Source organism: Falco punctatus (genome assembly GCF_963210335.1).
Source record: "Falco punctatus genome assembly, chromosome: Z".
NCBI classification, from domain to species: Eukaryota; Metazoa; Chordata; class Aves; order Falconiformes; family Falconidae; genus Falco; species Falco punctatus.
Genome location: NC_137586.1, coordinates 51,629,475 through 51,651,587, shown reverse-complemented (window position 1 = coordinate 51,651,587; position 22,113 = coordinate 51,629,475). Strand labels below are relative to the sequence as shown.

At 40.1% G+C, this 22,113-nt stretch overlaps 1 long non-coding RNA gene across 1 annotated transcript in view; it reads right to left on the bottom strand.

Moving 5' to 3' along the window:
• LOC308056682 overlaps window positions 1–20,955 on the bottom strand; it is a 430,099-nt gene extending 409,144 nt beyond the window's left edge. The window contains exon 1 of the long non-coding RNA XR_013924915.1: window positions 15,830–20,955. This is a non-coding gene — a long non-coding RNA (uncharacterized lncRNA). The remainder of the gene's footprint in view (window positions 1–15,829) is intronic.
• Between the last annotated feature and the right edge of the window lie 1,158 nt (window positions 20,956–22,113).

The window sequence follows — 22,113 nt, the reverse complement described above, 5'->3', positions numbered from 1 at the left end:
CAGGTACTTGATTTAAATACTTGGCACAAGGGACTGGCATTTTATCTACTGGCAAAAGAACCAATTTCAATGAGATCAAGACAACCAGCAGAATTCCCTTTTCCTTCCTTGTGGCCGGTGTACAAAAGAGACTGCCAGGTTAATTATGGAATTTTGGTGAAGGATCTAAGAGCAATTAAAAATGCTGTTGCTGGTGAGTTCAGTTACATCTGTTGCAGGGTCCATATTTTTCAAGTGAGCATGGATGTTTTCATGAAGTTCAGAAAGAAGCCACATGCCGTCATAGCACCTTACAGAAATTGGCACATGTTTTCCAGCAAGGGAAAAAATGACTTGTGGTAGTCCAATGTTTATTTAAATGGATGGTTCAGGAATACATATTCTTAGCTCTATCAGGAAGTCCTTGGCATTGTGAATGTCCTTGCCATTGATTAAAAGCAAGGCTGAATTATGGAAAAGCACTTTTCCCTTTATCTGCTGTCAGCAGTAGCTGCTGATGGAAGGAACTGTAGTCTTCACCCTCTACAGGAGCCTTGTGAGAATGGTTAAGTGAAAGCTCCCCTGTAACTGAGTTGTACTGCTAGTGGGTACAACCAAAATAAAAAATGTCACAAGGAAAGCCACATTTAGGCTCTAGCATTTCCCCTGAGCTGGTGAGAACTGACCAGCCAGAAATACTCTCTTATAATACCGCCAGGCTTATTGGACCCCAAGGCTTCAGAACAAGATTATGCTGCTGTAGCTGAATGTGTGCACTGAAAGAACATTTCTCAATACTATTTACCCCTTCTCGTTTGCTTATCTATAAGGGAAAGAATTTTGCATATAGAAACACCTCTGAAAGATAAAAGCAGTACATGCATTAACACACGTCAGTATCTGTGGGAAAATACCAACTTTTTCCATCCTGCTCTGCCTTGTTTTTCACCACCTTGCACTGCTGTACATATGACAATGCATACTGTGAATTCTCCAGATATCTTATCTGTGGTTACCTGCAGTGCAGTAGATTTCATTTTAGGAGGACCCAGACCAGCTTGAGACATCTATTCTACAAAGCTAGGTGAGACAGTCCTGATCATAGAGAGCTTTTGCATGTAAGCAGGAGGCAGGATGAATGGAAGTGAGAAGCAAAGAACATCAAAGGAATCTCTGAAGGACACAGAAGTGGTATATGGTGAATCTAAGAAAGAACCCATGTGCAATTCCCAGAGCAGCATCTGATTCAGTTCAATAATCTCCTTTTATGTATGTTGTCTAAAGTGGTAAGTTTTTCTGAAGATTACCTTACAGAAATGTGATTTTAGAGAAGGAAAACTACTGCTCCTCCTAGCAAAGTGTCCAAAAATTATCTCATCGTTCTATGGATGGATGCATAAAACATATTTCTTCTAGTAATAAATATCTTACTACTTTTGCATACTGTGAGCTATGACCTTCTATACAGTGTGATAACAGCTCCAGTGGTAATCCTGGATGCATACACATCTACTGGAAAAGAATTTACAAAGCAGAAGTACGAGCATGATATAGCAGCCGTTTCTTGGTTGATTTAAAATGCCTTATTTAATGTTTTATAGGTATGATTTCCTGGAAATATTAAGAGTTGTCAATATGGAGCAAGCATTAAAGAGCATATCTTAACTTTCATTTGGCTTTTTTTTCAGGAAATCTCTAAATTTTTTCACATGTACGTGAAGATTAGTTCAGGCCCAATTTAACAGCCAGGGAAACCATGCTTTTAAACTATGAAAAAGTCATTTCTTTAGGATTTACCAGAAACCAATGAACAAAATGAAATTTAAAACCATTTCTCATGTGTGCCAGTTTGATACTACGAAGACCCAGCCTGGTTGCCTTAATAAAATATGCAAAAGAAATAAAAGGAGTAATCAAATTCCACAGTGTCCTGAAATGTTACGTATATATATATGTGTGTGTGTATGGTTTTGTGAATATTGTACAATTTTGGAAAAATATCATAGAATCACAGAATCGTAGAATGGTTTGCATTGGAAAGGACCTGAAAGATCATCCATGTCAAACCCCCCTGCCATGGGCAAGGACACCTTCCACTAGACCAGGTTGCTCAAAGGCCCATCCAACTTGAGCTTGAATACTTCCCGGGATGGGACATCCACGGCTTCTCTGGGCAGCCTGTTCCGGTGTCTCACCACCCTCAGAGTGAAGAATTTCTTCCTTGTATGTAATCTAAATCTGCCCTCTTTCAATTTAAAGCCATTACCCCTTCTCCTATCACCACTTGCCCTTGTAAAACATCCCTCTCCAGCCTTCCTGTAGGCCCCCTTTTGGTACTAGAAGGCAGCTGTAAGATGTCCCCGGGACTTTCTCTTCTTGAGGCTGAACAACCCCAACTCTCTCAGCCTGCCTTCACAGGAGAGGTGCTCCATTCCTTTGATCATCTTCGTGGCCCTCCTCTGGACTCATTCCAACAGGTCCATGTCTTTCTTATGTTGGGGGCCTCAGAACTGAGTGTAGTACTCCAGCTGGGGTCTCACAAGAATGGAGTAGGAGGAGAATCACCTCCCTTGACCTGCTTGTCACACTTCTTGATGCAGCCCAGGATATGGTTGGCTTTCTGGGCTGCAAATACACATTGCTGGGTCATGTTGAGCTTTTTATCAACTATTCAATATATTGTGGAAGTGATTTTGTTGTGAAAAATCCAGTCCCTGCCACTGACCTTGTATTGAAAAATTTCTCCTCCCTAAGCCTTCATTTTCCCTCGTTCAAAGAGAAGATAATGAAACTGATCTCCTTTATAAAGTCCTTTAGTTTTACTGATGGAAAGTACAAGAGAAGAGCAAGAGAACTTTAATTATTTGATATAATTAAGAACTTCAAGAAACTTAATGCCATGTTGATATAACATTTACATTTTCTTTGGGTTTTCAGTGCTTTCTTTCCAGCTTAGCAAACTGGTGGATAATGGCTGAAAGAATAATCTGTTGCAAAGAAATAAAGAAATGGATTTCTCTGCCTTTCAAAAATTAATAACAGTGTTAAATTATGTAGTCTGAGGTCACAACTCTTGAACTGCTAGAGCTAAACTTTCACTTTCAGCATCGCTTGGCAAACCAAGGTAGAAGAATTGTGGGAATCCATGACAAAAAAATGTAGCTGCAGAAGTTAATGCAGGCCATGTTGTTTCAAACATAAGCAGCATTGGAGAGATTGGAATGAAGGGCAGCGACCTGGACTCCTTACAGGGCTCAGCCCCAGTCTTCAGTGCTGCCAGCAGAGCTTTTGCAGCAGTGCCTCTTCCCATCAACTGAGGGCTATGTCTGCTTCAAAATAAAACTGAAGATTTTCCTGGTTTAAACCAGCAGCTGAGGCCTGAGGGAGAATAAAACTGCAGAGACCTGTGATAAAATCACAAAAGTTGAAACTGCCACTTTAAAACCTGGCTCTCAGTAGGACTTATGAAATCCATTCTCTGCACAAATAAAATTAACCATGCAACTAAGATATCCTGAGATACAGGGTAAATTACCCATTACTAACTTTCTGTTCTTGCCTTTAAGCTGCTAATTTGAGATGAGTTAATATGTTGAAAGTTCATTCAGCTATACCTATATGAAAACACAGCCATGGTAGCAGAGAAATACTGTCAGAGACAGGCAGCGTGCTGTAAAATAACTCATTGGAAGATGCTTGGTCCAGCTCAGTGCTTTTTTACATTACTGGCAGGCGGACTTTGGACTTTCCCAGTCAGTTCCTTAGCATTTCTAGGTCTGCCTTTCTTCAAAGCAGCTGTAAAGGAACTATCTCATTTCAGCCTTGATCACTGTTCATTGCTATACTGCTTGTGTGACACAAAACCTTTATTTCCTCTTTCTGACTTTCCACTGATGTTGATTTGAGGTCTGTCGGCCCTATGTATTTCCACAGTACAAGAAGATGGGGTTACCTAAATCTGCATCCTGCCTAGTCGCACACAGGATGAGCTCGGTGTGAGAAAACCTTCCTGATATATCTAGTACAGTACCAACTCTGTAAGCTAGCAGGGAGGTACTCAGCTAACTTCTTAGCTTATTAGTCCTCACACTGAAATTTTTGACAGAAGTTATTTTTATTCAAAGACAAGATTTTCAATATTATTTCCTAATAACTGGGTTAAGCAAATGAAGGCTTCAGCGAAGCGAAGACTGAAACTTGCAATGTTATTACAAAGAAGGGAAACAAAACACTGTAGAGAAACAGGCTACTTCTGACATCACTACAACTTTGTAATTACTTGCTTACTTATGTTGAATCTACTTTGAGAAGTAATTTCAATTTCAAGATAATTAGAAAGTCCTAGAATTACCCTACCAGGCAAAGGTCACAGTGTCTCAAAGCCCTACAGATACCTTGCAATACAGTCTCATGGGTTTGCAAAAGAGAGTAATTCCTGAAATAGACTGGAATACTTTTGTTCATAGGCAGTATTGTGTGACACTGATTTGGGACCTAATCAATTCACTTCCCTGTGATAGATGATTTCACCATCCTCTGAAACTGAGGCAGAACTTTCTACATGTCATTGCTGTGTCATATTGAAATTGTGGGACAGAAAATTTATTCCCCACCAAATTTCCTGAAGAATAATGCATTGCAAAGAGGAACTGATTACAAGCAGACATGTCTGGTCCCTCTGGGAAAGACAGCTTTTAGCCATGGCCAGAGGCTGTGAAGATATATTGTGACATACAAAGTACTGAGAATACTTGATAGTACTGCAATACATCTTCTGGGCACCTTCAGATCTTTTGCAGGACTTGCCTCTTTGAGGAAAAATAATGTCATTTTAGGGATGATTAAGCTTTCACTTTTCTATTACTGTTTTAAACCTATTAAAACTATTAAGGGACACTTAGCAGCTCTATTCCCAGTTACATAGGGCAAAACCACACAAAGAAACTGTTCCTCTCCAAGTTTCTCACAGCCCAGTTTTCAGGTTTCTGAGTCCATTTCCCCTCTGTGCTGGGATGTTCTAACCATTGCTGCAGCAATTGGACGTGACACCAGTTTCCAGCAGCTGTCTTTTCCAGGTGTTAAAACCTTAGTGGGGAGCGGGATACAGCACATATCTTGGGCTGATTTTGGTCCCCTGATTTTTGCATAAGTTTCAATTCATGTGGTGTGTTTGATGAGGCATTTGGAAGCAGAATGGGAACGTTCAACAGGAAGAAAGCACCACTAAAGTTTTGAGAGTGTTCATAGGCCTCCTATTAATTCAATATTGCTAACTCAAATCAGGGATTAATCCCATCTGAAGCTATGACAGCATTTAATTATGGTTTGTCTATATTGTACTTCCCTTTATTCTTCAAACCTTAAATTTAACCCAAGCTAAATTAAGTAACTGAAAATAATTAGCCAAAGCTTGTATGCTAGCTGAGCTTCAGTAGTGAGATTAATTCTGAAAATAGGTGATCCCGCAAAGATAATAAATGTTTATATGGCTTATGTACAGATTTGCTCTGGGTTTTGCTTACAAGTGTGGTTTCTCTCTCTTCATGCTAGTAACAAAGTAAGAATATGGGGAAGGAATTTTCCACATTGGTTAATTTTGCGCCAACTCAGTTGCCACCAATGTTACACTGTGCAAACTGGGAGCGGAGAAGCTTCATCTGTGTGTGTGGCTTCTGCATCTAGCACTATGGGAGCATCCACACACCCACGACTGCACAGGAGTGCTATGGCTCAGCCATGCAGCAGAGTCTCCTCACCACAGGAGCTGATGAAATCCATCTTTGGAAATAGTTTCTTAAACCTTGAGGGGCTATTTCCAGTTCAGCTCAGTGACTTTTAGTGGAGCTGGTAAGCAGTTGGTTCCCCTTGTCCAGGAATTCTGGCAGAAAGGGGCATTTTTTAGGTGGCAATAAAACAGTTTAAAATCTCTGGAAGTTACTTTACACTAGGAAGTGGGATGGGTTTGGAAGAGATTCTTGGAAGAAGATTGCAACTGGACCTTGCCTCTCTAGGGTATTGGAAGATAGCGATACTCAGGAGTACAGTGCTTCTGCACAAAGTGGTGTCCAACATATCTCCCTGTTTCCAGGGTCGTCACTATTTTCTCCCTTGCCCTCCTCCTCTTCCCCCTATCAAACTGTCCTTCAAAGCAAAGCTACCCAGAGAGGCAAGACATGCAAACTAGACCAATGTTTCCTTAGTTCATTGAAACTTACTATCCAGTTTGGTACTTGGATACTTAAAATGCAAGATACTATCATTCACCCAGAACACAAACCCCTTTCTTTTTGAAATGCTAGTGACAAGTTAGTGATTTTGATTTTATTTCCTTCCAAAATAAACTTCCCAAAGTGGCTAAATTTTGAAGGTGAACAGAATTACCTCAGTTTTCCTTTAGAAACTGTAGGGAAAAAGTATGTGTGCTTGACAGAGCCAGCCTTCAGTCCCACATCTCATGGCAGACTGGAAAAGCTCCTGGGCTCTCAATGGCGGTGTAGTCTCAAAGCTTAAAAATAAGTAGGAAAACATCACCGCTCCTAAGCGAGAGCTTGTATGTACATGACTGCACACACATTATTATAAGATGGCTACTCTGAGAGCCCCTCTGTCATCACGTCCTCCAGCTCTGGTTTTGCCTACATCAATACCATCGGTATTAGTCAGGCTGTTCAGGTCTTATTGGAAACTGGGCCCCAAAAACAGAGCAAAGAATCATGTTTTCAGCCATTTGTGCATGTTGCTTTATTTAAGAAGCAGGTATGCTGCATCTGCCGTCAAGGCCATCTCATTCCTGGTGTTTAAATATAATGTGACCCCATTCCCTGCTTCAGCGATATGACATTTTATTTGCATATTGCTCATGATTTTTGTACTTGTTAATACCAGAATAAAAAAGTTGGGGTTACCCTGCTCAATTTATGTTGCAAGGCTACATTTCAGCTTCTTCCCCAAACAAGTAATAGTGACCCTGTTGCACCGTTTCCCCCTTCCCCACTGCATGAGGTGAATCAAACCTCTGTGAAGGGGTGAATTTCCTGCAGCATGGAGGGGCTGCCTGGGGAGGCCAGTGGCAGCCCTAGACTGGTCCATACTGGTCCCGGTGAGTTCCAACAGCCTCCCCCACTGAGGCCCAAGGAGCCTGCACAGGAGCAGTGACTTCCTGACAGGAATGGTGGCCGTGGGGAGCCTGCCGGAGCAAGGGAAGGTGTGAGGGACGGGGCGGCTGAGAGAAGCTGGCGAGTGCTGCCCAGCGCCCACCGCTGCGGCACCCGGAGGGGCTGCAGGGCTCTGGGGGGAAGGGGGGTGCTGGGCCTGCCGGCCCAGCAGGGAAGGTCCTTTCCTGGATCTGTTTTCCTCGATCATTATGGAGTTATTGAACACCTTCCTATATCAACCCCATGGGAGACAGATTTCTTTGACAAAAGGCATTTTTTTTTTTTGCTTTCTTCTAATTAAGCTGTTTGTCAGCTTCTACGTATCTTGTCCTAGTGGTTCATGGTTTTAATTTTCATGAGGAAAATTAAACTTTTTCTGAAATCTGAATACATTAAAGGGGATGGGAGGGGTGCCTTTTAGGTGTGAATAACTACACATCCATCAAATTCCTTATTTTGTTTTACTTCAGGTTTCTTGTTTTCTTGTCCTATAATAAGTTCAAAATGCACTGTCACTATCTGTAGGTGTTGTAATATGTTTTGATAGTAGTTATACCCAGTGTGAGTGACAGATGTACCTTTTAAGCACAAGCAGTGTTCCTGGCACAGGACGTATCCCTATATTTTTACCATTTTACACGCTCAGCCTCTGTTCTTGGCCATCTTCAGTGGCCACTATCTTCCAGTGGTACTGGAACAAGCAGTCCATTGGTTCAATCCAATTCAATTCATCTAACACTTTTCACACGGCCTTTAGAGGATATATTAATCCCTTCCTCACTTGTTTCCTGGAAACTCTTTCAGAAAGCTGAAACTGCCCTAGCTTTACAAACATTGCTGAAAGACATGACACCAGCTCCCTGTTCCACAGGTACATATGCTTGTAATGTGGCTGCTCATACTGCAAAGATTCATTGTAGGGGGTCTACAGTTTTTCAGCTCTAGAATTCTGTTCCGTACATGATCTGGCACAGAGTTTTTTCTGTTCTTTTTGCTCTTTATAGGATAAATGAAGTCATATTTATCCCAAAATACAACATAGCAGTAGGATATGACTGGAAAGGCAGGGCAGCTTGAAAGAGATGTTGGTGGGAACTCTAGGATCCACTAAAGCAAGTGGAAACCCAAAGCTGAAGTATGTACCTTTACTACAGTTAATGTAAGTAAATCTCAAAAGGGAGACTGTTTAGGAGATATTTTGTATGTTATTGGTGAGGAGTGAGATGAGAATGTTGTTCAGGGCCATTTTGGCATTACAAAATGCATAGTCAGAGAAAGCTGTGATTGCTCTGCTTAGTGTAGATAGAAAGTGCATGAGACTCCAGAAAAGCACTACCTTCAGCGCTTCCTTCAGGTGGTAATGCATCCACAAAGACAAACCAGACTTTCTGCTGGCAATGCTTTACAGATCCCACTGCTGCCTTTACCAAGCACAGACGAGGGTGTAGCAGCAGAAGCAGTCTGACAGAACAAAGAAAAATTGCTGACTGACCCAGTGATGGAGTGAAGGCTTTGGAGGGGGTTGTAGTGATGCAAGCAACCAGCTGAGAGCTAGACACTATGCCTCCCCTGCCCAATGGCTTGGCTTGAGACTACACAGACAGTGTTTTCACCAGTTCAGAATAACCCTTATCTGTATTGAGGGCTTGTATTGGAGCTGCTACAGGTGTTACAGGTGTTCTCGAAATAACTATGTGACTATGCCATTTGCCTCCACTTAGCAATGTGCGTTTGGTGTCATCATGAGGCTCCTGTAAGTGAAACATGTGACAAGGCTGGCAACAGACTGAGCTACAAAAGATTTATTTCTTTCATCTGCAGTTTTGGTGTGTAAATGAGCTGTTCATACAGAGGTAAAGCAATGTTCGGTTGCAGTTTGTTTGCTGGATTCATGAGTATGAGGTTCCACAGTTCATGTCTGCTTACTCCATGATCTAACCTAATTTTTTTCCTGATTTGCATTACCTATCTTTTACATCTGTCCATACCAAATGTCTACTTATTGCTGGCATTCTCATGCTAGTAAGCTCTGAATGTACTCACTACTTGGGTACAGCTTATGCTGTTTTATCCCTTCAAATATACTGTTGTTGTCTGCATTGTTATGACTGCAGGGTTTGTTCCAAAACAATGATTGAATTTTAGAATAATTGAAAACAAGAAACCTATTTTATTCTAACACTAGTTCTGTTGATTTTGTAGGAGTCATGGAATGGACATGCTCTTCCAGTTAGAACTGTTTGTTAGGTCTATTTCTACTACCAGTTTTCTTACAGTTTTTTGTAAGGTTTAATTTAATCTGTAGGATAAATATGTTTGGTTAGTAGCCTGGTGTCACTGATACCACTCAGGGAATAGTGAAAGAACTGATTTTCCAAAATTTCATGGAGTAAGCAGATTATTTAGGAGAAACTGGGGGAATTTGTCCAACTGGGAAAAAAACTCATTGAAGAGCTTCATATGAGACTTTTTAAAAAAAATATGCGTGTGTGTGTGTGTGTTTGTGTGTTTGAAGTGATAAATACCTAAGCCTCAGAGAAGTAACATAGACAGGTGCACAGGGCCCAGGATCACAAGCTTCTCATGCCTGGAGCTTCCATTGAGCACCATCACCCACAAAAGATTTCCAGATTGGGTTAAAGCAATGAGACAGACTTTCTTGTCAGCAGATTATTTGTCCCCTATTGTTTCTGCCCTGCACTGCTTGGGTAATGTCTTTAGTGGAACACGTAACAGTGATGGAAAACATGTTTTTCAACTTTTGTTCTCTCTAGTCTGTCTCTAGAAGGGAGAAATAGTACTCAAGATTTGGGGCAGGCCTCACTTCCTTCAGAGATCTGGGACCTCCCAAGCAGGATATGTTTAAAGTGATTTTTTTTAAAAAAAATAAGAAAATGGGATGTGGGAGAATGACAAAGGGAAAGTAAAAGCTAAAATGGATAATTCAAGAAGGCATATGAAAAGGCAGGAGAGAGATTTTATTAAATTAGAAAAATAAGTAATACATTAAACATAAATAGGTTTACAATCATAGTATCTATCATGCACATTAATTTCTGCAAAAATTTGATCCCCTGTTTGGGGCTTCTTCCCTCAAGCCCCTTCTCTCTGTAGCTGGTGCTGTTCACAGTCTGCATTAAGGATCTGAGCCACCAGAGCCAATTTCAATTCCAAATCCAAATGTAAGCAATGACTTGTGAGCTCGCAATTCCTTTGAGGCTCACCCAACTCCAGTTTTGCTTTATTCCTCCAGGGGAAGCGTTTTCTCTTTGAAGCTACAGTCCAACCCATTGCACTGCAGGATATAGGTTTAGGTTCTCCTTTAGGCTAGCCTATCCTGGGACGTTTTATGCACTGTCCCTTCATATTATACTGATGGAGAAAGAGAGCTCTGGCACGTTGAAACTGTAAGAGATGAGGTGATGTTAGGAGTTTAGAAGGCTGGAAAATATTCACTTCTCCAAGTTGCTCTGTCTAAATTAACATTTAAAATCAAAAGCATTGTGAATTTAATTAGTCCAGATGTTTGAAGGTGCAATATTAATAGTAATTTATCTTCCCCTTTTTTTAACATAATCTTGGAATTATCATAAGAAAGATGGTTACCAGAGGGTTACTGCATGTACTGTTTTCTTGTTGTCATATGCCACAGGCAAGAGCAACACTTTGAAGAGAATTGTTTCTTTCTGAGAACAAAGATAAACTACTGCAAACTAATTGCTAAGCTGCAGCACAGTAGGTAAAGTAATGGAAAAGTACGGCATTAATGAGTTGTATGAAGTCATTTTGTCTGAAAAATGAGCTTGCTTTGAAAGCACTGATGGCCAATTACAAGTACTTTTCATATAGTACACGTGGATCCCACAGTGCTGTATCTTATATAAACGTAAAAGGCTAGCCCGACCTTCTACAGATTGACTTCTAAGTAAGTAATAGAAGTGTGAAAAAAGAGCTAATTCATGTTACTCTCCCAGAGGATATTGGAGAGGTAAACAGGCTATCATTTTATGCAAAGCTGAGTAGGTCAAAGAGGTGTAAGATCAAACAAACACACTGGCACCCAAAGAGCCTAGCCTTAACATTGTCCTGAACAGAAAAATATCCCTGGGATTTAATATGTATGTGAAGCTCCAAGAGCCTTTGTGCCCACAGTACCTCAGTGTTCACCAGGACACGATAATCTTGGTACATGTCTGACTGGGTGAGCCACATAGTTTCTAATTAGTTACAAGTTGTGGCTGAAGGAAGAGAGAACTTGTGTCTTTCTTTTTGTTATGTTCTCTGTCTTCCAGTGGAGCAAGAAATCTATAGTATTCTGTTAAAAGTATTTGGAAAGAAAGATTGTTAGAGTAGATGATCCAATTTAAAACTCCATTTTAAAATCAACTTATATTTTTATGGGTTCAATCCCTGAATTCTCTGATATTTTGTGAACAAATTTTAAGATTTGAAAGTTTCTGTTCTCAGTTTCTTTGACATTGTGAAGTTAAATGCAACAGGTTCAAACTAAAGAGGGATGTGGACAAGGTGTTTCTGCCCTCTGTTTTCCATTCTATTTTGATTACTGTCTTTTCTTGTAAACTTTTTGTAGAGACACATATGGAGAAAACATTGCCTCAATTAAAGCTAAGTGAGAAACATCACTTGAGGTTACTTGAATACACCACAATTCACACTGGACATCTTCAAAAACAGGTAGTGATTTTTGACTGGTTAAAAGCATGACTTTCAAAAACCAAGTGCTGAGTTCCGTGAAGGGAAACTACTTTGTCTTCAGCCTTCAAATTGTCATCACATTTTGGAATGTAACCTGCAATTACTAGTTTCAAGGATATTCTTCCTGTGGATTTTCATCTCATTTCTATTTTTCTGCTTCAAAAAACAATGGACTAATTTGAAATAACTCATTATTTATTTAATTAATTAATTTACTTCTTTAAATCAAATCACAAGTCTTTCATTTTTAGGAGTCTAGAAATATTATTCAAAAGCAAAGCAACTAACCTTTCTGTCCGACCTCCAGTTGTCAAGGGGTTACAATGGTGCCCAAGAATATTTAGGACAAAGTCTCTTGCTGATTCTTTTGCTGCTCAGAGCACCTGGGGAAAATCAAATCATCTGTTTGGTTGTCACTGACCTCCCACTGAAGTGTGTGCTGAGGGCAAAGGTCATACCATTATCTGTTGATATCTTTAGGAACACACAACTGTTCATTGAGTTTTACCAAGACTGGGCTTTATCCCAATTCTAGGCTCCCCAGTTCCACCAGATATAAGCAAACTGCGCTTAACAATAGTATTTCTATACACTGCTTTTCATCCAAAGAAATCAAAGTGTTCAGAAACAAATTAAAGTTTTGTAATATTTGCTGACATATGTTCTGTAAGATTTGTCCTGCTGTAATTACGGCAGCTTTTGATAAATTGTGATCCTTCATCGCCCCCCACAGCTGTGGGGCCCAGATAGTTCCACTAGGGGTTTTTTGGCAAAATCTCACATTGCAGTTATGAAGGTTTTGTCTTAAAACTCTCTTTTTCCTCCTGCTCAACATGCTACTTTATGCAGTATGCTACTTTATGCCACTTCTAGATCAGGCAATAAATGAAAACTACCATCCTTGTTGTCTTGTCTTTGGATGTGGCAATATATTGCCCTCTAAGATTACCCAACTACACAATTACCCCTAAATTTCAAGAGAGAGAGGGAGAGCAAAAAAAGGAAGAATGCAGAGTGGGTTGGAATTGGCTTATAGGAAAGCAGCTGGCATATTAAACATGGACAACTGAAGATGGAACGACATGTGGGTGATGCCTTGCCAAATCCCTACAGGGGGGAAAATGCCAACTGCATTTCAATGAATAAGCAATTAACATTATATTAGATTACTGCAAATAAACAGTGATTTGGTAAGAAGCCAGGCAAATCAGTAATATGAAGAACAGGGGGATCCAGGTGGCGTAATTTGTGAAAGCTCAAACCAAAGCCGTTCTCTCTGGACTGTCAGTTTTACAAAATCAGTACCAGGGTCAGTCAGCATCTGAATGTTGTTGGTCTAAATCCATGTGGCCAGATGTTCCATAGAGGTGAAATTGTAAGTGTTTCAATTAAATTAGTGTAATTAGGCTGATTTCCACCAGCTGATCTGTCTCTAGAGGCTCAATGTTCCTTTTCTTGTTAAATATCTTTGCTAGATAAATTCTAATCACTTTCAAAACTATAGCAATAAAACAAAAAACAAAGGAAATGCAGATGCAACAGAAAGGTGGGCAGCCCAGAGAGCAAGATCATGGGGACAGAAACAAAGCAAATTGATGCATGGTGCCAGGTTATGCCGATACTATGGCCCTGCTTCATCTTAGAGGATCAGGGAATTTGAAGTGAGGTGAATGGGGAAGGGGAATTCAGTGCCAAAGTTCCAGGTTGAATGCATTCCTTTCTCACTTCATATCCCACTCCAAACCTTGTTCCTCACCAGTGTGGGCAGGAAATTCTGTTTTTGATGCTACCAGAAATCTGATGTTGGAAGGTAATTAAACAACTCCAGGGGCCAGTCACTCAGACAGCTATCTACTTTATTGCTGTCCCCATGCCTTGATCCAGCCCTAGGTGAGGAAAGCTATACAAGTGAGAGATGCTAAAGCTGGCTAGCTGGCTGAGCCAGCTCTTCCCCTGGGGAAAACAGGATGCATCATTTGGTGTAGAGAAGACATTTCCTTCCATTTTCTGGGTCTAAAGAGGTTGGCCAGGGAAGCAGCAAAAAAAAAGGCAAGTCCATTTTTTGTCCTGGAATTCTACAGTATCTTGGGCAATTTAATCTGATCCATAAATGGATCTTTCAATTACTGTGATAAAGATTTTATCAGTGCATGACAATTTTAGGTGAAGAACCTGACTTTCATTTTGAGCACACAGTTGAGTTCTGAAATAAGTTCCAAATATAACCTTTGATTTAAAGTCTTTTATTTCATGTTGGGGAGAAATGACACTGAGAATACAGGCTTTTTATGCTAGAAAACACATCTGTGTTTACCTCCAGCAGGGTCTGTGTGTACAATGCTCTTTACATGGGCAATGTTGCTGCCTGTAATGTTGGTGACCGAGAACAGAGGCCATGCTGCGTAACATTTGTTAAATAATATTGCATCAAGATGTCCACTGATTTTGTTTGGGTCCTCTTGAAACAGTATCTCCTACTGTTTCAGCACGAATAATGCTGCATGGATGTACTGAATAGCATTACAGTGGCCTTCAAGCGACCAGATTTAATTTTGCTTTGGCTTTAATTTAGCTGGACTGTTTCATTTAATGTTCCTCCCTTCTTCAGAATGAAGGCTGACTAGAAATGTGGGAAAGAAGGGTGCATCAGCTTAACAAAACTCCTGTGATGAAGTGGTGCAAGTGTTTGCTTAGGCAAGATCCAGATGCGTCAGGCTGGAAATAGGCAAGGAGAAACTGCCAGGGGAAAAAACAAAGAAATTTCATGTGGTTTTCAGAACATTTGCTGAAGTTATTCTAGTAGTCATTGGAATGTTCTCTAGTTTATTACATTGTTTGCTTCCTCCTTCTCCCTACCTTCTCTCAATCACGGAAGTCTTATGCTGGCTTTGCTAGGTCACAGCTGAATAGGTAAGAAAAAGATGCTTGCTGTTTCAAAACTTGCTGCCTGATCAGAGTGGAATTCTGTCCTCTGGCAGAAAGACAGTATTTGGTTACAAATGTGAGAGGTCATGAATTTTTCTGGGAAACATCCCTCTATAGGAAACTTATGTTTCATCAGAACCATAGGGGTTTTTTTCATAAACTGATTCAAATTTATGTTTCACTTCAGAAAAAGAAATGGTAGTAGATCTTCTGAAGATACATACTAACATTTTGCTAAGAACTGTACTCATTTTTGCAAGTAATTAAGCCAAAATTCTGCTAGTGTAACTAGTGTAATATTTGCATTGAACTGTAAAGTTTTGAAATTTTTAAAAAGAAATTGTAGAAGTTGTCCGTTTATCCTGGAGGGGCAGGGGGACGGGGGGGGGGGGGGGGGGGGAGGGAATTTCAGCTGGGGGGAGGGGGGCGGAGACAAGAGAAATAAAGGCCTTTTGTCCTTTTTAATCAACCCGTTGAAATTGAATTATCCTAATACATTAGAAAGCAAGAAAGCTTTGTCCTAGCTGTGATCATATGTGGATATAGGTGAGATGCTGAAAAAAAACAAAGTGAAAACTTATGAGCAAACAAGAAGAAGGGCTTATAATGCTAAAAGCCTCTGGTTTTATGGCAGCAGTATCCGTTGGTTTAAGTTATGATGCCTCCTTATAAGCTTTGTACTATGATATTGTGATAGAGGGTATTGATCGTGCCAGCTCCCCACTTTTTACAGCTTTATTCATCAATAATAACTTCCCTGAAATATATTAGAATGTGTAAAATATATTAAATGCAAATGCTTTTACCACCTATTCAGAAGTAACTGGAGTATCAGGTATTAAACCAGGATCGTGCCTGAACATGAGTTATTTGCTGTGTAGTACTGCCTTTCTAGGTTTGCTACTCACCAAAATTCATGGCCTAAAATGGTTTCTCTTTGAACACCTGATGCTGTTGGATGTTTGTCATATCAATGACAAAGTTTGTTTTCATCTTTGATGTCACTTCGTAGGGTTCATTCAAAGGAAGCAGAAGAGCTACCAAACTGCAAAAACTGCTGAGTTAAGACCAGTCTTAGAGTTAAGCATGACGGAAATGTTGCTTTATGTAGACATATGTCATTACTGTGGCCTGCCAGACAGAAAGTTTGGTATTGTGAAAACACATAGCAGCAGCATGTAGAAGAAAGGAAGAAAAGAATAATGCAAATGAACCTAGGATTCTGGGCCTTCCTAGAATTTAAAATCTGAATGTTGATAAAATCATATTAGTGTAAGAAATTACACCTTCCTTGCCCTTACACACTTGTTGCCATGGCTACATTGTATTACATTTTCAATCTTGGATATTCCTTCTTCTCCTAAAGTTTTAAAATGATGACTGTACTGAATCACAAGAAAAGTCAATCCAGCCCAGTAACTTGCCTCTGGCAAAGGCCCAAAAGGTAGTTCCTAGAGGAGTGGTATTTTCCATCTTTTTCTCGTCTCCAACAGTTTGCAGTTCCTAGACTGGAAGTATATTATATCTTTTCCATAACGCTCAACAGACTTACCTTCTGCAAACTTGTCCTACCCCTCTCCTTGTATCCATGTAAACTTTTGCCATCTTCAGCATCCTCTGACATGGAGTTGTACAGCACAATCACACATGGTGGCTCTTCACATCATCCTCTGTTTGCTCTGAAACTGTCGTCTCCTAGTTTCTTTTCACACCCTATAGTTTTTGTACTATACTGAAGAAGCATTAAAAAAGGATGCGTGGCCTGGTGCCTGGGGCAGGAGAAGTGTGAATTCAAATTCCTGTAATTCCACAGATTTTCTGTATGGTTTTGGGTGGGTGTGTTCAACCTAAAATGAGAAGGAGGGAATCTTAAGAGAGTCTTCAGCTATCAGTTGAATGGATGTAGAGATAACGGAGTATTGTGGTTTAACCGCAGCCAGCAACTAAGCCACACACATTACACGCTCATTTCCCCCCACCCACCAGCTCCCCATTGGAATAAGGTAGAATCAGAAAGATAATAGTGAAAAAACTCACAGGTTGAAATAAAGACAGTTAAATAGGTAAGGCAAAAGCTGTGCACACAAGCAAAGCAAAATAAGGAATTAATTCACTACTTCCCATCAGCAGGCAGGTGTTCAGCCATCTCCAGGACAGCAGGGCTCCATCCTGTGTGTAGTTTAGTTGGGAAGATGACACCATCACTCTGAATGCCCCCCCACTTCTTTCTTTTTCCCCCAGCTTTTATTGCTGAGCATGATGTCACAGTATGGACTACCCCCTTGGTCAGTTGGGGTCAGCTGTCCCGGCTGTGTCCCCTCCCAGGTTCCTGTGCACCCCCAGCCCGCTCGCTGGTGGGGGGGGGCGAGGGGCAGAAAAGGCCCTGACTCTGTGTAAGCGCTGCTCAGCAGTGACTGAACATCCCTGTGTTATCAGCACGTTTCCAGCACAAATCTGAAACACAGCCCCATACCAGCTTCCATGAAGAAAATTAACTCTGCCCCAGGCAAAACCAGCACATGGAGCCATGTTCTCCTGAAAGGTCTACAGCAAAATCGAGGATGGGCACAAGTTTCAAAAATAGAAATTCTCAGTAGATAAAAAGAATATTTCTTTTTACCAAGATGTGATCAAACCCTGGAGTAGGAGCCCAGAGAAGTTATGGGGTGTCTATCCTTGGAGATACTCAAAACTTATCCAGGCCTGGAGCAAACTGAACTGGTTGTCACTGCTTTAAGCAGAAGTTAGACTAGAGCCACCTGAGGTCCCTTCCAACTTAAATTGCTCTGCAGTACAGTGGTTCTAAAGTATTTGATGCCTCTGTGCCTCAGCCTACAAAATAAGGGCACTTCTGTACCACTGCTGAGTGCTATGAAGTATAGTAAGTATATAGTAAGGAGTTCAAACACCCGGCAACAAAGACATGAGGCTGTCACTGATCCAGTGGGTCTCTTAGAAGAGGTCCTGGGCATGAAGTCTCAGAGGGCATTAAGAATCACACTTAATACCTCTCTATGAGGCAAGCTTCCATCCAGTTTCTACTTCCTGTCTATTTAGGTAGAAATTCTGGCTTGGGCTTTCCATGGAGGCTTCCTCTACTGTTGAATTCACACTCACATGAAGTCTTTCCATTCACTTTTTTCCTTCACGGGCCCAAGGGAGACCACTTAGCTCAGCATTACCCTCTACATTCTCATCACAACCACAGTTTTGCTTTAGGACAAACAGAAATTGAGCAGTTTGTGGAGGATTTTTAAGCACGATTTACGTAGCTGTGCTAGTAATGAATATTATGTCTGACTTTTTCATTCTTTTCTCATGTCCATGAACAGCAATGGAGCACCAGCTGGTTAGATCATTGCTTTTAGCTTCTTTTATTACTTCTATAAAGTGTCCTTTCTCACATCTGATAAATAAATGCCTTGCTCAAAACCAAACTGCCTGCTAGCTTCCTGTTTGGAAAGGACCTTTCTTCATAACTTGACAAGGACCTTGACAATTTGGTTCATCTTTTCATGCTAGCTCATAGCCAGGTAACCACTGTGTCTGTCCAGAGGCATCCTGAGGACTGATGCTTATTTCCTGGCTGTAAGCAATGCACATCAGGAGGAAGGTATGTCTGAAGAGTGGTAAACTGTGGTCAACAGGAAGCCAGACTAGATCACTTTAAATCCTTAAACCTTTTGGTCTTATCCTATGAAATGAAGAAAGGTAGGTAAATACGTATTTTCTTCACTTTGAAGAAGTAAAACATGCAAGAATTACTTCCCTATCTCTAATATATGAAAACATAATCAGTGTTACTCTTCAGGGGACAAAGTGTCTGTATTTGTCTCCAGAATAATCTTGAAAAAAACCAAAACAACCCAACCAAACAAAAAAAATCAACTATTGTGCCCTGCTAACTGGTGGCTTTCACACATTGTGGTAAAGCCATATCATTTAAAAAAAAAAAATTCTTTCTGATTAAATGTTTAGTTTTACTGTTGGTCCTGAGATATGATATATTGTTTCACACTTTATTGTATCATACTGAATACTTCATCAGAATAGAATATGTTCCAATTTACAAAACTATATGAGAAAGACAATTAAATAAATAATCATCTGCACAGCTCAGAATCAAAACCCAGACTCATTTCTTGAGTCATAAGAAGCTTCACAGAATGTGGCAAAAGTGCAGGGAAGTACATTTTAAACCCAGATTACCATGAGAATTAGGAAGTCTTCAGTCACTGAGGTGTAGAATTGGGCTGTATTTCTGGTACCTGCATCCTGCCATGAAGATTGAGCTGATTGTATCAGAGCCATCTCAGGAAAAATGACAGCTTTATATTTGCTTTTGATGGTGTTTTTCTCCCATGGCTTTGGTGAAACTTTGGAAAGAAATATGAGGTGTTGTGACATTTCTTGAGTCCACAGGTTACTAGAAAGCACAAAGAAATGTGAAACAACAAGGTTTTGCCAAAGAGGATTGACTACAGCAGAATGCAACTGAGCATGCAGAAATTTGAGCTGACTCCATTCATGGTAATGTCACCATCCAACATGCTGTGTCTGTGAAGCACCATGTCCTGGCCTAGCTGAGATCTAAAAGGATATAGCTTTTATGTGACACTGTGACCCTGCTAATAACTTCAGTGCCACTGGGATTTCCCAGACCAGGCCTGAGTATCATTGTGATTTATTGGGGTGAAGACAGACCGGAGCCTGAAACAGCAGTTTCAGCTTAAGGTAGTTCCTTGCAGACTTAGCCAAAATGGTGAAAATAAGAGTTCAATCTGAGAGACTCTCACCACTTTCACTAAGCTGCTTTAAAATTACAATGGGGCTAAGCACCTGCAGCTTCATGGCCTGGAAGCTGGAACTTTCTTTGAATTACCACATACTGGGGTTTTATACTGCAGGGGAATGAAGGGGGTTGCTATTAAAAAGAAACACTGATAAATAAGGCTCCAATTTTACAGACAGCATGTGGAAGTCTAGAACACATAAATTGAAATTATAGAAATTATTATACAGTCTTACTCCCAATGAAGTGATCTGCATAGATCGGGAGGTACTATTCTTTCCAGTCCTTGCCTCAATTTTGTTTTTTCAAACTCACATGTCCAGCTGTCAATTTCAAGTCAATACATGAGCAAGGTGGATCTGCTTGTGGTGAGATGCTAGATTTATCTTCTTCCCTACCCCCAGCTACAGGTTTCTGTGATCCTGTGCCATGCAGTGTACTCACAGTGGCATGCCCCCATTCATATAACAGTAGTGCCCCTTCCTGGTTATATATGTACAGGCTTATAGCATAGAATCCCTTAGGAACAGTCCCTAAAGTGTATATTTACAAAGCTGTAGGTTAGATATGGGCAGAAAAGGGAAAATTCATCAAACCTTGCTCTCCTCAGGAGGAAGAAAGGCATAAGAAACCCTAAATGTGAGACTTTTCCCCAGCTTCGTGCATAAATATATTATTATTTTCACTCTGATAGAGTTCTGTTGCCTGAGTTAACAACATTTATTTTGCATTCACCCATCTAAACATGAACACCTTCTAGTGTTCATTTTTACCTGAAATGAACGAGTAATGGAAGCAAGTCTAGAAACAAAGGAGTCATGACTGTCAAGAATGCAAATCTAAGTGGCCCTGGTTATAGGTGGGCAATTTGCAGATCTTATAATTTATCATTACTTATTAACCAGAGTGAGAAACAACTAGACAAGAAATACTGTGGTTATAGAAGCTTTAAGGTTGTTGGTGAGGTTTCTTTCATTTATCCTGAGATTGCAATGAAACGTTTGGAACAGTTTCGCTGCCCTTCAGCCAACATACAGCAATTAATTTCCGAGTCAGAAACAGCACCATCTAGGGATGTGTAGTGCTCTGTACCCATGGGAAATTAAGCACTGGTTGATGAAAACGATGTTGCAACCAGATATTATGGCAAATTACTTAATCTACAGATAATTTGAACTTGCATAGCAAAATTAAGGCAACTCTTAATTTTCATAATAATCATTAACTATGAAATTAACTAAATTATTCTGAAAACAGGCAGCTTCTTCACCCCAGCATAGTAGCATCTCTGAAGCCTTTGGAGTCAGAGCATTAAGTGGTAATCTCTCCTAGGCAAAGGTGATGTGGAACCTGGTGGGAGTGAACTGCTGGATTATAAATTAGACTCATAATCTTACATACATTACATCTTACAATCATAAATTACACTTGCTGTTTGTAATGTTAAACAGTGAATTAATCTTTTTTTCACAAAGATGGGAAAAACCTTATTCAAATGTAAGGCAGCTTTTAAATGTGGAAGTGACCTAGAAGCTTAACTGAAAATCTCTTCTGATGAGATTTAAGTTCTTATGACCCTGTTGGACTTTAAATTTAAACCTGTAAAAACTGATTCATCTGATTTTGTCATAGTTCTTTTGGGGTTATTGCTCTTTCTGATCTAATCTTCCCCCCCCCCCCCCCCCCCCCCCCCCCCATGGTTAAGCATCTGCTGCAGTAGGAGAGCTGCAGTAACTGAGGACAGCAACTCTGAAACACTAACAATAGGCAAAGACAAATCTTTGATGAATGAGTATAAAAGTGGCTTACTTCTACCAAAATAAGTTTGAGAAGCTAGCATTCTATGTACCACCACAAAATTTTCATTGTATTTAGTGTAAAGGCTCCTAACGTAATGTAGCCTACTAGACCATTAGAAATGAGAAACATATTTTGTATTACTATGTTAATGATTTCAAGGAATTCAATAGTCAAAGATATGATTTTCTACATTTGACCCATAGAAAGTTATCTCTATTATTTTTTTGGTTTGTCCTGGGAATGATAAGGAGAAATATTTCCTTTTTTTGAGAGAAATTTCACTGCCAGAAATGTAAAAGACACTAGGCTACATGGTAAGTTCAAGAAACAAGTAGAAGACACACTGAGACCAAAAAAAAAAAAGCCCCAAACCAAAACCAATCCATGTATACACAGCAAATGTATTTTTTTAATGAAAAAAAATTGAGAGGGCCAAATTATGGAGAAGTCAAGACAATACAAAGCCAGAGCTTTCTGTGCTTCTTTCTGTTCCTTTTCTTACCATTTTAACTGAGCAAACTTTTGCAGTCATTGATTCCAATCTCCTGGTTTTAAAGTCAATCCTTTTTTTGGCTCACTCTCTTAATCAGCTGGAATGTATTAGCTGAAATCCAAATGTTTCGCAGTAACAGTTCAGCTTCAGCCATATTTATTTTTCCCAAGGAAGAATTTTAAATTCAATTAAAATGGTCACTTTGTTTCAAATTGCTCCTTCTGGCCAAAATAATAAAAAGAAAAATTTAATTA